Here is a 13,691-nt window from a genome sequence, read left to right on the forward strand (position 1 = left end):
GGCAGAATCACCGGAGACTTTCTTCGATCCCCAATATATTCTTGTAGCTTTAATTAATGTATATTGGAACTTGTTTTCTTACTACTAATAAACACCGTGAGGCATTTTTTCTGTAATATTTTTTTAAAAAAGTTTACAAATGAAATTTAAAAGTTTTTTTCTATGCAAAAACAATAAACACGGCTTGTTGAATTTCGAGACATCTTTCTTTATCAAACAAATTTCCTTTGTTATCTTGTGACTACATAATTCTTCATATAACTTGTGTATTCTGTTATGCAATTTAGGTGGAGAAAAATAACATTAATTAATCCAAGTGCCCGTAATTAGGCAAAGGTATGGATTATTATGATTTATAAAGTCCTCTATATTTTTAAAAATATTATACATATGTAAATTTCATAATTATTTAGAAGAATATGCCGTCCAACCTAATAATTTAAACTGACATCGAAATCATCAATAAATTAATTAATTAAGAACTTTTGTCGATTCGCAAATATTGTAGTTTTTTTGATAATTGGCAAAAACTTGTGTGAAACGTTCTCACGAGTCGTATATTGTGAGACAGATCTCTTATTTGGGTCATCCACTGAAAAAAATTATTTTTTATGCTAAGAGTATTACTTTTTATTGTGAATATCGGTAGGGTTAATCCGTCTCACAGATAAAGATTCGTGAGACCGTCTTACAAGTGACCTACTCTTGATAATTAGTTAGTTGGACACCACAAATGATAAATAATTGTAATGAATTAGATGTATATCTATCTACAGATTAATTGAAAACTACTTAAATGTTCATGAAATTAATTTCATATCTTTGTAAACCTTTTTTTTTAAATATTTAGTTAATAATTAAATTATGACGACTAGAATCATCATTTCAATAATTGAATTTGACTTGTAGTAAAAAGCTAATCGAAGCACGTGGAATAGCCTTATATATATATATATTCACACACACACACATATATTTTAATTTCAACAAATAATGTGCTCCTACGGGTGTCCCAAATTGGCATAGCAGGTGCATTTGTGTCTACCAATATCTTCTTCGGCCAGCATGTCACACAAGATCTGTCTAACGTGATTTATCTAGATGACATGATTTACACGTTACTGTGTTGAGTTTGATGGTTAATCCACAACTACAAATAATGACTACGAGTTCACCGTTAGAAAAAAATGTCGCTTTTTAAGTTAAAGGCTTGCTATCGTTTTCCAATTTGTTATAACAAAACGCCTACAATGGAGCGTTATTCTGTATTTCCTAATATTGGGGTAACCTTATAATCAACCACAGCCCTTCATGAAACGTCATAATCAAACATTTGCCCATAGTAGAAGTATGTGTAAACGAAATAAAATAAAATAAAATAAAATTTTAATTGTCAAGAGATTTTTAATTGTGTGCAATTTCATCGATTCTCCAGAAAATACTATGTCGTCTCCTCAATTGATTAGTTTATCACAAGATAAAATTTGGATGAGATAGAATAAAAAAAATCGAGTGATAGTAATATTTAAACAATTATTTAATTTATAGAATTAATTTACCTTAAAGAAATCAGAAACTAAAAACGTAACTAATACTAAGATGTTGAAAATAGTTGAGTATTTAAGGTTTAGTCAGGTCAGGCTTTTGGCATGGAATTTGATCAAATGAACATTTGAAGAAAAGAAATAGATTTATTATTTGAAGTTAACACGACATTCCATTTCTAGGGAATTTGGCGTGACAATTAAGATATTATTGGACGTATTTTTAATTAAAACTATTCTACAAGATTTGACATCTCAGTTGATGTTTCAGCATCAATCCTCAGCATTTTGGCATTCACTGCCATGTCCTACAGGAAATTCTACAGTCTTTTTGGGTCCCGTTTAACAAGTTTTATAAATATATATACTAGCATTAGTCGAGTTCGGAATTAATATTGGGATTAACTAGCTATGATTTTATCGAGTTCTTGACTGCTTAATATTATAATTTTTTCGTGTATATTATTCGTCATCCGACTTTGTGTAATATAGACGGTTAGTGTCGTTTAGACCTAAGTATTTTTTATGGGTTGTTAGAATAACGGAATAAAATATAGAGTATTTTAGACATTATATTCAAACCATGTAAAGTTACATGGAAGAATGCATGGTTTGAATTGTTAGAGAAAATGTGAATAAAATGGAAATGTGATTGTCCTACATTGGAAGCTTAGAGAAAGGTTTTCCTCCTTATTAGTTCTAGTGTGGACTTAAGGTTTGAGCCCCAAAGGGTACCAAAGATTTTAGAAGGGGGGAGACGCTACTAGGCTAGGTCTCGGTGAATTAAACACACGCGCGCGCCCGCCCGCCCCGGCATGGTGTGGTGTGGTCTTTGACCAATATTAATCTTTTTGGACCAAAATTGTTTGAAGGAATAAATTTTGTTGGTGTCCAAACAGAAGCTGGTGCGCCCTTGCGCGCATTCTTGCACGCGAACAGAAGGTAGCGCGCGGCCGCGCATGATGTCGCGCAGCCGCGCGCCACACTGGTTTTTCAAAGTGCGCGGACAGAACATGGCGCGCGGCCGCGCCAGTTCTCGCGCGGGTGCGCGCGCACCGCCATGCGGAAGAAGAACAAGGCGTCCTTTCACCGAAACAAGATGGCTACTCCTTGCACGAAATATTGTGTTCATTCAAGACAATCTTTGATGCTCTATATACATCCCTTACATGCATTCATTTACATACTTTTGTTGCATCGAATTTCTTCTCCATATTGCTGCAGATTTTCATTCATACACACTTGAAAGATCTTTCATTTCTCTGTTCGTCGAAGTCTAGATTTTGTTGTGCTACTACTCTAGATAGGAGTCGTTGCATCTTAGGGACGATTGCCGTTAACATAAAGCACTTGTGTACGGGCAATATCGTCTTGCGGATAAAGGATTTATCCTTGCTTCGACTTAAAGAATCGTTGCTTTTTCCAGGATTTCGAGAAGGACATTTCCAGAATTTCGTGAAGGACACCAGGTTTCAATAACAATCGCAAGACGATATTCGTGTTCTACTCTCTCTGAATTCTGAAAATGTCGAGCACATCATTCTCTCCCATTGCTACTGCTCATTCTCATGGTGAAAAGCCATCGAAGTTCACCGGTGCCGACTTCAAACGTTGGCAACAGAAAATGCTGTTCTATCTCACTACCCTAAGCCTGTCTCGATTTTTGAAGGAGGATCCACCTACAATTGCAGAAGATGATACCGATACCCAAAGGAGAAATGCTGTGGATGCATGGAATCACAGCGATTTTTACATCCTAAATGGACTTGATGACACACTTTTATAGTGTCTATTGTTCAGTAAAGACTGCAAAGGAATTGTGGGATTCCTTGGAGAAGAAGTACAAGACGAAGGATGCGGGTATCAAGAAGTTTGTTGTTGGAAAATTCCTAGACTTCAAAATGACCGACTCCAAAACCGTGATTAGCCAAGTGCAGGAATTTCAAATCATTCTTCATGACTTGCTTTCTGAGGGAATGTTATTGAATGAGCCCTTTCAAGTAGCAGCACTAATCGAGAAGTTGCCGCCTATGTGGAAGGACTTCAAAAACTATCTTAAACATAAGCGCAATGAGGTGAAACACGAAGATCTAATCGTGAGACTTAGAATCGAGGAAGACAACCGAAACTGTGAGGCCAAGACATATAAAAGAGCGATGGAATCTGCATCTAAAGCAAATCTAGCGGAATCAAGAACTAGTCACAAGAGAAAGCGACCGAACGATGACAAGAAACAAGGAAAAGCCAAGAAGTTCAAAGGGAATTGCTTCAATTGTGGCAAGCCGAATCACATGGCAAAAGATTGTCGTCTTCCAAAGAGAGACAATACAAAGCAGAAACAAAGGCAAGCAAATGTCGTCGAAGAACGGTATGTACCAGTTGATATTTCGCAACTTGATTTATCTGCTGTTGTATTTGAAGCCAACTTGGTGGACAACCCAAGAGAGTGGTGGATAGACACCGGATCTACTAGCCACATTTGTGCCGAGAAGGAGATGTTCTCATCCTACTCTCCCAACAGTGAAAGAAAACTATTTATGGGAAACTCTACAACGTCTGATGTCGTAGGAGTTGGAGAAGCAGTGCTGAAAATGACTTCAAGCAAAGAAGTGACGCTCAAGAATGTATTGCATGTGCCGGACATTCGGAAGAACTTGGTTTCTGGTTCTTTGTTGAGTAAGGCCGATTTTAGGCTTGTGTTCGAATCGGACAAATTTGTGTTAACCAAAAGTGGTGTTTTTATAGGCAAAGGGTACCAAGAGAATGAGCTCTTTAAGATGAATGTAATGAATGTTATCCGCCAAGAGGCGAAGAATAAAGTTATAAATTCTGCGTACTTGATTGAAAGTACAAATTTATGGCATGAAAGATTGGGACATGTTAACTTTAACACAGTTGCAAAGACTTGCTAACCAAAATGTAATAATACCTATATTTAAAAAGGATCCACAACACAAGTGTGAGATCTGTGTTGAAGCAAAAATGGCAAAGGTCCCTTTCCATTCGGTAACGAGAAGTACTACGCCGCTTGAGTTAATCCATACTATATATGTGATTTAAAATTTGTACAAACTCGAGGTGGGAAAAAGTATTTCATAACATTCATTGATGATTGCACAAGGTTTTGCTATGTCTATTTGTTGAAAAACAAAGATGAAGCAATAGAAACATTCAAAGCTTATAAGAATGAAGTCGAGAATCAACTCAGTTCAAAGATCAAAATGATAAGAAGTGATCGAGGTGGAGAGTATGTTGCTCAGTTTGAAGAATTTTGTGCAAAATCTGGCATAATTCATCAAACTACAGCTCCATACTCACCTCAATCAAACGGAGTAGCAGAACACAAGAATCGTACTCTTAAGGAGATGATGAATGCGTTGTTGATAAACTCAGGCTTACCCCAAAACTTGTGGGGGGAAGCGATTCTCTCAGCGAACTACATTCTCAATAAAATACCACTCAAAGGAAACAATGAGACTCCATATGAGAAATGGAAAAAGCGTAAACCATCTTACAAATACCTCAAAGTGTGGGGGTGTTTGGCTAAAGTAGAAATACCAAAGCCAAAACAAGTTAAGATTGGGCCTAAAACAATCGACTGCATCTTCATTAGATATGCAACTAATAGTAGTGCATATCGCTCCTTAGTGCACAAATCTGAAGTTCCTGATATCAATGAGGGAACGATAATTGAATCAAGGAACGCCGTATTCTTTGAAAAGATATTTCCTTGTAACGAAAGGAAAGAATCCCAGTCTAAACAAAAGACCTTATGAAACTTCGATTGCACCCATTCAAGGCAATGAAGAAATAAGGCGCAGTAAGAGAGCAAGGGTTGAAAAGTCATTTGGTCCCGATTTTCTAACATACTTGTTAGATAATGAACCAAGAACTATTCAAGAGGCTCTATCAAATCCAGAAGCTCATTTCTGGAAAGAGGCAATCAAAAGTGAAATAGATTCCATAATGTACAACCACACATGGGAGTTAGTTGATCTTCCTCCGGGTTGTAAACCTTTAGGATGCAAGTGGATCCTTAAAAAGAAATACAAAGAAGATGGATCTATAGATAAATATAAAGCTCGATTGGTTGCCAAAGGGTTTAGACAACAAGAGGGATATGATTTCTTTGACACCTACTCTCTAGTTACGAGAATTACTTCCATTCGTGTTCTCATAGCCATTGCAGCATTGCATGACCTTGAGATTCATCAAATGGATGTTAAACAGCCTTTCTAAATGGAGTATTGGAAGAAGAAATCTATATGGAACAACCCGAGGGGTTTGTTGTACCCGGACAAGAGAAAAATGTGTGTAAACTTGTCAAGTCTCTATACGGACTCAAACAAGCACCTAAACAATGACATGAAAAATTTGATACCACAATGATGTCAAATGGTTTCAAAATCAACGAATGTGACAAGTGCGTATACATTAAAGGAAATGAAAATGTATGTGTAATTGTTTGCCTTGATGTAGATGACATGTTAATCATGGGAAATAATCATGAGTTGATCATGAATACTAAGAAAATGTTGAAAAAACATTTTGATATGAAAGACTTGGGGTTATGTGATATAATATTAGGGATTAAAATCTCTAGGAATTCTGAAGGAATTATATTATCACAAACTCATTATGTTGAAAAGGTTCTTGAAAGGTTCAAGGCACTCGACAATCCTTCGGCAAGAACCTTTAGATTTGGGTGTTCATTTAGCAAAGAATCGAGGAGAGCCTATTGATCAACTAGAATATGCAAGGATAATCGGTAGTCTAATGTACTTGACTAATTGTACCCGACCAGATCTTGCATATTCTGTAAACAAGTTAAGTAGGTTTACAAGTAATCCAAATAAGGATCATTGGAAAGCCGTGACGAGAGTGCTTGGATATTTAAAATACACCATGAACTTTGGATTGGTATATACGAAATATCCAGCAGTATTGGAAGGATACTGTGATGCAAATTGGATATCTAACACAAAAGACTCCAAGTCCACAAGTGGATATGTGTTCACGATTGGTGGAGGAGCGGTGTCATGGAAATCTTCTAGGCAAACATGCATAGCTCGATCCACGATGGAATCCGAGTTTATTGCTTTGGACAAAGCAGGAGAAGAAGCCGAGTGGCTAAGAAACTTCCTAGAAGATATTCCTTGTTGGAATAAACCAGTATCTTCTATTGTCATTCATTGTGATAGTCAATCAGCAATAGGAAGAGCACAAAGCAGTATGTACAATGGTAAGTCTCGACATATTCGTCGGAGACATAATACCATAAGACAATTTATCTCAAATGGGGTTATTTCTGTTGAATATGTGAAATCAAAGGAAAACCTAGCGGATCCGTTTACTAAAGGTATAAATCGAGATCAATTGTACAAACTAATAAGGGGAATGGGCTTGAAAGCCACAAAATAAAAATGTTTATAGCGGTAACTCAACCTTGTGAATTGGAGATCCCAAAACCTTGGTTCAATGGGAAAACTAAGTTATAAACATTGGTTGAACACTTGGAAACAATGAAGGCTCATTCCTGAAATGTCCAAGTAAAATGTACCTGCAACATGTGGTGAGGTTAAATTTTTTTTTTTAATGATTCCTATACCTAAGAGGTAGAGTATGGCAGGATACTCTTGATAGGAGATCACCTATATAAGTGAGAACTGATGGCCGCCTCAAGAACACTTATGAATCTAAGATATGATCCAGGGCCGAAATGGACACAACTTGAGAACAAAATATGTTAGAGCTATTGTTGTGTGAATGCTGTTGACTTGGTTTACATAAACGGTTGAATGGTTCAAGACATCGCGTCACCAAGCAACTAGTAAATCCGATAGTATTTTACTACGGAAGGTTCAAAGCCAAAAGCTACCTTTCCCGATGCAATAATAGTTCAAAAGAACTTTCAAGTGGATTTGCATACATGCATAAATTTCATTCATGTGGGGGATTGTTAGAGAAAATGTGAATAAAATGGAAATATGAATGGAAATGTGGTTGTCCCACATTGGAAGCTTAGAGAAAGGTTTTCCTCCTTATTAGTTCTAGTGTGGACTAAGGGTTTGGACCCCAAGGGGTACCAAAGATTTTAGAAGGGGGGAGACGCTACTAAGCTAGGTCTCGGTGAATTAAACACACACGCGCGCGCCCGCACCGAGCCGGGCCCGACCCGGCCCGGCTCGGTGCGGTGAGGTGAGGTGTGGTGTAGTCTTTGATCAATATTAATCTTTTTGGACCAAAATTGTTTGAAGGAATAAATTTTGTTGGTGTCCAAACAGAAGCTGGTGCGCCCTTGCGCGTGTTCTTGCGCGGATGCGCGCATTCTTGCCCGCGAACAGAAGGCAGCGCGCGGCCGCGCGCGCCACACTGGTTTTTCAAAGTGCGCGGACAGAACATGGCGCGCGGCCGCGCCAGTTCTCGCGCGGGTGCGCGCGCACGGCTGTGCGGAAGAAGAACAAGGCGTCCTTTCACCGAAACAAGATGGCTACTCATCAAAAGTTGCATCTTTGCACAAAATATTGTGTTCATTCAAGACAATCTTTGATGCTCTATATATATCCCTTACATGCATTCATTTACATACTTTTGTTGCATCAAATTTCTTCTCCATATTGCTGCAGATTTTCGTTCATACACACTTGAAAGATCTTGCATTTCTCTGTTCGTCGAAGTCTAGAGTTTGTAGTGCTACTACTCTAGATAGGAGTCGTTGTATCTTAGGGACGATTGCCGTTAACGTAAAGCACTTGTGTACGGGCAATATCGTCTTGCAGATAAAGGATTTATCCTTGCTTCGACTTAAAGAATCGTTGCTGTTTCCAGGATTTCGAGAAGGACATTTCCAGAATTTCGTGAAGGACACCAGGTTTCAATAACATGAATTAAGGACAAAATGTTTCCATAAACCTAGCTATAGGTCGTTTTATGAAGCAAAGCTCTTAAAATGTATATATGCATCAAAGGGTGTGCTGGATTCCAAGGATGTGTCATTCTCTATACTATCCCCATAATGTGATTAAGAAACAACTTTTTTTTTGTGGGATGCCACTCATTACGTACAATCAATTTTCAATATATCGTGTACATCTCATATTCCACAAAGTATAGTCTTGTTTCATTTTGAATTTATTGATTTCAAATATGTATCCATATTGGCTATTCGACTCTTTGTAATCTATCAATCTTAACACAATTTTTATTTTTTTTTCGGGTTCTTATTCGGGTTATGGCTATTCAACTCTGCTTGACGAGCTCGTGCACAAAAGTTAGTGAAATACGTGTTATTAGTATATAGTCTTTGAATATGAATTAAGTGTGTAATAATCAGTCTCGCATCCTATGATAATCCGAATTAGTCGATATGTGGAAGCTATATATCAACATCAATGAGTTTGTACTACGATATTCCGCGTACCTAAACTTCTTGGAAGTATCAATCGGACGAGACTTATAGGAAGGATAAAATATCTCATTTATTTCGATGAAAATAAATCAAAACTTATAAATATTAAATATTTAATCGGGCGTGTGCATCATACCAATCAAATCATATTCTATGAATTCATTGTTCACCTACCAAAGAGGCGAAAAGGGGTTGGTTAGGCAAACCCACATTTTTGTTTCACTATTTGAGAAATAATTTCTTTAAAAGAGGTCTAACTCGTTCGATATAATACACACCAATACTTGGTGCTGTCGACTTTTAGTGTAGGCAAAGTCTTTTCACTTGGCTAAAGCTATAATTTTCTTGATGGAAATACATAGATAGATCGACGGTGGTGATGAAAATGTTTTGAAATCATGAAACTATTATTAAATATTCAATAAGACGTTTCAATATTATTTTTTCTTTAAAAAAGAAGTATTTATTTCATCATTTCAACTCTACATAACCGTATATGAGATTTTCATACGACGCGTCGAGTGATTTAATTAATTGCTTATCATTAACTTAGGACAAACTAGGGATTTCTATTACCTGTTTTTGTTCCTTTTGTTTGAAACAAAATATTCTATGATTTTTTGGCATCACATATCCCGATTCGATGTAAAATTTACAATTATGGTCATGTATTCTTTTTTGATTTTGGACTTTTATTTTGTCAATTTTTACGTTTAGTTCACTATCTTTGTTTTTCTTGTCATTTTAGTCGTTTATCGGGTGTGAAGCTGATTTGGTGGTCATTTATCAATATTACTGTAAAAAAAATGAATGAAATTGAAATATCATAACTAAGATTAAATTTGACAATGCTGAGGATAAAAAATCGAAAAAGACGACATACATAATCAAAACTATAATTTTTCCCAATTTGTTTCCATACATAGATGACATATGTTTTGATTCTCAGGTTCAATTCATCAGCATATCTAATAATTAAAGATTTAATAACGCATATTAATCACATCTACCTTCTAACAATCTCAAAATTATCTCAAGATTCCATTTAAATATATATACATGCATAATAAACGCCCCTCTGTCACAAAAATAGCTAGTAAATACTTATTACATAAACACACGAACGTTTAAAATCATGAAAAATGTTGAAATAACACAAAACTAATTAAAAAAGGCTTTGCTAACTTGCGTGCCTTATGTTATAAGAAACATACGTATAGATCCCAATAGAATATTTAATTTTTAATAATTTTTCAATAATTAAATTTATATAAACATAGTTTTGTGATTAATTAACATAAATAAAATCATTTGATAAACCTAAAATATTATCCTTTAATATATGTTATGAGAAAATAAATTTTTAGATTTTATTCTTGAAATTGCTGTTATTTAAACAATGATAAAATCATTGACTATAGCTAAAGCAAATTCTATAAAGTTTCTTGATGTTTCAGTTCGTGGTAATTAATATAATATTATCTTATCTTTATACCTAAACCCGTTAAATTTCAACGATCGCTGTCACCTAAGTATGTGAAAGTAATATGTTAATTAACAAAAATTTGATGGCGGTTCAATTTTAAATTAGTGAGCTTTGAAATTTTGGATTTTTCTTTTGAAAATTATCATAGTTGGACACTTTTATTTATTACTTATTTATTTTAATCACGTGGAAACGAAGACGGCTATATTTCAGTGCGTACTAAATAATCTCCACACTAACACACACTTTTATGTATGTTGTCAAACTTAAATTTTAGTCATATATCATTTTATTTTTGATATTTTAGTTTTTTTCATTAAAAAATGATAATATGATATGTTACACATCAACCACATAGACCACATAGATGTCATATCGATGTTATATAAAAAAAATTATTAAAATTATAAATATAGAATATCAAAACTGAAATTTAAGGTAAATATATAACTAATATTGCAGTTCCCTAAAATTATAATAATAGTTTTTATTTTAAATATTTTTATTTAAGTAATTTTCCGATCCGACACAAAATGCTGGTGTAATACATTTTCTGAAATGCTAATTTAGTCGGTGGGTCCAGCATATAATAAATATCACAGCGAAGGTCCAGTTGGCCATACAGAACGAATGAACTCTCTTGTTCTCATCAAAATTAAATAGTTCCCCAAAAAAAAAAAAGGCTCCTTTTCTTTGAATTTTAATAATTACCACAGAAAAATTTATCAGGAAATAGTTGGTGGTTGCATTGATTATTTATCACATGTTTGGTTCATAAGCCTTGATATTATTATTTATCATATTGGATTGATAATTTATCATTTTTTGCTATTATTTATTATTAAATGAATGGAATGACCAATATACTATGATCTAATAATAATAACAATGTTTTTATTAATTTTATCTGTCCATATAATCAGTGGCGGAACCAAGAATATGGTTCTGTCCGAGCTAAAATTTTAAATTCTAGAATCTTTTAATATTTTAAATTGATCTACCCAGGCTAATATCATGTCAATCCAAAATTATACAAAATTTACATATATTTTTTTTTTAAAAAAATTGAACTAGCCCGGGTATTTATACATGAGTCTCCGCCACTGCATATAATTTAATGTCAAAGAGCAAAACTATAATTCAATGTCTTATCCAAATTTAATCAATTAAATCAAATATATTATTATATATCAATAATTATTATGCATCTTACTCAAATATTTTAATAATCATATTATTATTTATCACTATAATCTCATAAGTCGAAGTACTCGTTTTTTGCATTATGATTTATATTTTTATATATTTAAGGCACATCGCCAATGCAAGTTTTTTTTTTTTTTTTTTGGTAATTGTAAAAGAATTGTGATACTCTATGCATGCTACAATATATGTCTCAGGTCACATTCTTGTCAAATTTAGTGTGACATTTAATAAAATCCACGTGCCCATTAGTATTTATCAAAACAGTTGAAATACAATTTCCATTTTGGTCCTCAGGCTCTACGTGCCTACATCAAGTTACTCTCAACTTCTTACAAAATAGTGCAACTGATCCTTAGTGAAAGAATAGTGATTACATTTATTATATGTCACACATAAACCAAAAATCCTATCCCGTTGTATCATGACAATGATTCCCAAGGTAATAAATTCATGCAATATTATTATCTGCGCTCCATTTTTTATTCAATTTTACACGACTAACATAAAATGGAGTGCAAATAACATTAATCTTTTCAAAAACTTTCTTAATCTGTGTGAAACCAACGTATAAGTTATGTGGTACATTTGACGCAATACCCGAAGATCAGCTAAGGTGGCACTTAAATTTTTTCAACATTTTATTAATTGAATTAGCTAACTATCGTTTCCCATTTTTAATTATAATGATCATATTTCTAATAAGAGGACCAATAAGCTTCGTTTAATTACGGAAAGCAAAGTCCACAAAGTAAACGGAAATTCAACATTACTGTTATCCAAAAAGTTGTTATTTAATTAAACATCGATCTCACGTCTGCTAGAAATTAAATTATCAAAGATTTTTTTGGTTCCATCGAAAACGATAAAAAATTTCGCCTACTCTATCTTGGAACTTTGATTTATATATTGAGTCAAAAGTCAAAAAAACATGTACATTATATGTTCTAGAAAATCATTTAAGGTTTGTATTAATAAATTTACGTTCTACATATTTTCTAGGTATTAGACGTTATTTTTTGTTTTTATTTTATATTATACATATACATTTCAAAAATCAAGATTTAGATTATTTTAATTTATATTAAAGAAATATAATGATAAAAAAATATTCTTTATTTTCACGTTCTTAAAAAAAATGCTAGATTGCTTTTCATAAAAAAAATAAAATATTTCGCGTTTAAGAAGAAATTGGGAGTAGCTGCAGTATCAGTAACGTAATTCAGGGGCAATTAGTTAAAGTATTTTAGCATATACACGTAATCATATAAGTACATGTACACACACACACGCACACAAGGGATTGATACCTCACTTGCTCCAAATCAAGAGGATGATCAGAATGCTGCCGATCTTGGTGCAAATGTCTCCGAACCTCTTGCTATATATGGCACTTGGAAAGATGGCTCACACCATCTCCAATCTTCAAGCTGATAAGAGATCTCTTTCTTCTACTCCTGACTTTGAAGCTTTTAAAACTCAGTTGCTCATTGAAATTGCTAAAGTCCTCAAGGTTGTAACTAATACATCGTAGATGGATCTCTTCAGAAAGACACATCTTAGGGCTTCTAATGTTTTTACTTGTCGGATAGACAAAGTTCAAGTTGATTTGTCCTTCCAGATCAATACCATGTAGGCCACTTTTGGAAGACAGTTGACAGAAATCATGGACTTTCTTCAAAAGGGTCCTGGTAATGTCAAAAAGGGGGGAAGGAAAAAGAATCATCATATTCAAGAAATCCCTCTCGTCCTCCAAAGAAACCAAGTAGCAGTCAAGGAAAACATGGAAGTCATCATTCTGGTGGACGATGACCAAGTTATTCATCCTACCATCCGTGCAGATAGATAGTATTCGTATCAGTTTGTATCAGACAAGTTCAGTTCTAAATTTCAGTTCTCAAGTTGTATTAATTCAGTCCTGTCGTAATTTTTAAAGTTTTGACATAATTTAAAGTAAAAATATTCTAGTTTTGGTGATGACAAGGACTGAATCGGTACAAATCAAACTGTCCCACAAAACTGAGTGAAACCAAATGAATCTATCTGATTA

This window comes from Primulina tabacum, chromosome 5 (genome assembly GCF_025594145.1).
Source record: "Primulina tabacum isolate GXHZ01 chromosome 5, ASM2559414v2, whole genome shotgun sequence".
NCBI lineage: Eukaryota > Viridiplantae > Streptophyta > Magnoliopsida > Lamiales > Gesneriaceae > Primulina > Primulina tabacum.